This window comes from Cebus imitator, unplaced genomic scaffold, assembly GCF_001604975.1.
Source record: "Cebus imitator isolate Cc_AM_T3 unplaced genomic scaffold, Cebus_imitator-1.0 Scaffold129, whole genome shotgun sequence".
NCBI lineage: Eukaryota > Metazoa > Chordata > Mammalia > Primates > Cebidae > Cebus > Cebus imitator.
The window spans coordinates 4,995,631-4,999,392 of NW_016107444.1; the positions used below are offsets into that span (position 1 = coordinate 4,995,631).

Consider the following 3,762-nt stretch of genomic DNA (forward strand, 5'->3'; position numbering starts at 1 on the left):
ATGCTAGCCTCATCGGACCCTGTTTTCCCTCACACATTTGACCGTGTAGAAGGGCCTTTTTCCTCTGTTCTCGTAAGTCCTGTGACTGGGGCCTGTGACTTTGACAAAAGAGAGATTAACAGGAGAAAAAAGCATACACATTTTACTTGATAATATTCTGAATTTTATGTGCACATGGAGGCCTTCATAGGAAAGGAAGGAAGCCTCAAATAAATGTCTAGACCCAGGGGCTCATACACCATTTTAACAAAGAGTAATTATAGAAACATGAAGAGCCAATGGAAAAAGAGATTTGAGCTAGGGGGCAGTAAATTTCAGGAAGGTGACTAGGAAATATTCGGGGAAAATTAATGGAAGGTTTTTGTTGCTGTTGTTGAGATGGAGTCTCCCTCTATCGCCCAGGCTGGAGAGCAGTGGTGCGATCTGGGCTCCCCGCAGCTTCCACCCCACCCCCCGCCGTTCCCCTTATTCTCCTTCCTCAGCTTCTCCAGTAACTGGCACTACACGTGTGTGCCACCACTCCCGAATAAGTTTTGTATTTTTGGTAGAGACGGGGGTTTCACCATGTTGACCAGGCTGGCCTTGAACTCCTGGCCATAAGTGATACACCCATCTCAGCCTCCCAAAGTGTTGGTATTACAGGCGTGAGCCGCTGCACCCGGCCAGATGTATTATTTTAGTAAGGTTTGTTCCTGCAGATTCATGTTGGTATGAATTCCCGACCTCCACTGATAAGAGTGTTCTCCTTTTCCTGGTGCAGGGAGGGCACCTTTCTGACAGGAAATTTATGCCCTCCTTTTAGGTAGAAAGAGAAGGTTAGGGAATCCTTCCTGCACCTGCTGTTTCTCTCATCCCAGTATTAAGAGGCCTGACCCTGAAATCAGCTGTCTCTCAATTGTCTTCAGTTCAAAACAGTCAATATGTCTAAGTGGCATGTTTTGGGGTGACATGTTCTGATCTTCTTCAACAATACTGTTAAAAGCAATTTCCTTCTCATTCTTCATTCCCCAAAGCCCATGTTACTCTGTGACACATACTTTTACAGAATGTATGGCAATAAGAGAGAGAAGTTTAGCGTAGAAAGAAAACAACGTAAAATTGAGTATTAAACCTGGTGACAGTAAGGGTGTCAGGGAGCAGGCACCTGCACATTGCTGATGGGAGAGCATTTGTCAGGGCTCCTGAAATGGCAAATGCACACTCCCGTTCAGTCCAGCAATTCCACTTCCAGGAAGTGGCACGATCTCAGCTCACTGCAGCCTCCACTCCCAGGTTCAAGCGATTCTCCTGCTGCAGCCTCCCAGGTAGTTGGGACTAGGAGCACGCAGCACCCACACCTGGCTGATTTTTGTTACTTTTTAGTAGAGACAGGGTTTCACCATGTTGGTCAGGCTTGTCTCCAACTCCGGACCTCAAGTGATCCGCCTCCCAAACTGCTAGGATTACAGGTGTGAGCCACCACACCCCAACTGTACATCATGTAATTTAAATTCATATTTTTAAATCATATATGTGAGTATACAATTATATGTGTATATATACACACGTAATATATAAAATATCTGCTGGGCACGGTGGCGCGTGCCTGTAGTCCCAGCTACTCGGGAGGCTGAGGCTGGAGGATCACTTGAGCCCAGGAGTTCTGGGCTGTAGTGTGCTATGCCAGTCGGGTGTCCGCACTAAGTTCAGCATCAATGTGGTGACCTCCTGGGAGCGGGGACCACCAGGTTGCCTATGGAGGGGTGAACCGGCCCAGGTGGGAAACGGAACAGGTCAAAACTCCCGTGCTGATCAGTAGAGGGATCACGCCTGTGAATAGCCACTGCCCTCCAGCCTGGGCAACATAGCAACACCTAGTCTCAAAATATAGATACAGGTATTGATTGACTTACGACCTATGCAACTTATGACCATTCGACTTTACGACCACAATCGCTAGCCACGACTGCTCCGCGTCTGGCAGCGCAAACGTTGCCCAGCTGGGCGTACGACAGTGTGGACCAGCTTCCGGCAGCACTACCGTCTCCGCGTGCATATAGCCTACTCAACTTACGACCAAATCGTGTTACGACCGGTCTGTCGGAACCAATCGTGGTCGTAAGTTGAGCACTAGCTGTACACATTATAGATATATAAATGTGTACATACATATATGCATCATAAGCATATAAATACATATATTCTAATTTTCTTAAATAGCTCTTTTAAAAGAACTGTTTGCATATACATGTATATATGTGTATAGGTATATATGTGCATGTCAGCCTGATGCCTCAGACCCACAGGTAACCTAGGCATCTGCCTGAAGCTCTTTCTATTTTCCCTTCTCACCTTTTCTACCCAGACTTGGACTTCCCCTCTTTCTTTCCTGTCTTCAGGGAAAAATTATAAGTCCTATTATGTTATTTGGGGCAGCATTTGAAATCGCTGTTAACCACTTACCTCTAGATGAAACTGATCTGGTCTGTTATCTCTAAACATCATTAGAGTTTTCCTAAATAAATGTCTCCCATTCCTGACTTTTGCCCTTAGCAATTGAAAGAATCTGCAGATTATTACAGTTTAAAGTTTTCTCTTACAAATTCAGGCCTAACTATTAGGTCAGGCTCCCTGAACAATCTCCGATGGGACGAGGGAGAGGTGCTCTCTCCTTGTCCAGAATAAAACCTAGCTTCCTTTCCTCTTTCATGGTACACAGTTAACACTGAAAAGAACTTTTTTTTTTTTTTTTTTTTTGAAACAGAGTCTTGCTCTGTTGCCCAAGCTAGAGTGCAGTGGCATGATCTCAGCTCACTGCAACCTTCACCTCCCGGGTTCAAGCAATTCTCAGCCTCCCAGGTCGCTGGGATTACAGGTACCCACAACACACCAGCTAATTTTTGTATTTTTAGTAGAGACGGGATTTCACCACTTTGACTAGGCTGGTCTGCAACTCCTGACCTCAGGTGATCCACTATCAGGTAATTACAGGCGTGAGCCACCATGCCTGGCAAGAACATTCTTACACAGCAGTCTTGGCCAGCGTGTCAGGTTTTTTGTCTGATGATAAATTCCTATGTGATGGTGGTGTCAGCAGTTTACAGTTTAACATTTCCTCTGTGGCTTTAAAAATATTATCATTGGCCAGGCACAGTGGCTCGTGCCTCTAATCCCAGCACTTTGAGAGGCCGAGGTGGGCGGACAGCTTGAGCTCAGGAGCTCAAGGCCAGCCTGGGTAATATGGTAAAAGCCTGTCTCTACCAAAAATAAAAAATAAAAACAAAAAAAAAAACCTGGTGTGGTGGGGCAAGCCTATAATCCAGCTACTCAGGAGGCTGAGGCAGGAGGATCCCTTGAGCTCGGGAGATGGAGGCTGCAGTGAGCTGAGACCGTGCCGCTGCACTCCAGCCTGGGCAACTGAGTGAGGCTCCATCTCAATAAATGATTATTAAGCTTAGAAAGGCATTTTTCATTTGGAGACTAGATATTTGCATATTTTTCTACTTTTATTCTTTCAGTTTTCACATCAAATTATTTAATCCATCTGGAATTTATTTTGGTGAACATTGGGAAATTGGGGCATAACTTGATTACCCCTCAGAATACTTAGCCAATTATCCCAGCACTAAAACTCTCCCTTTCCTCAGGAATTTGTGATGCCTTCCTCATTATAGACTGGCTTTTGGATATATGCATTAGGTCTGTTTCTAGCTAATTAATTTTGCTCCATGAAGCTCTATTTTTGCACTAGTTGGAGACAGTTCTTTTTTTTTTTTTTTTTTT

General features: G+C 44.9%; 1 pseudogene; it reads left to right on the forward strand.

Moving 5' to 3' along the window:
- Positions 1-3,762, forward strand: part of LOC119473024 — a 5,757-nt pseudogene continuing 1,995 nt past the window's right edge.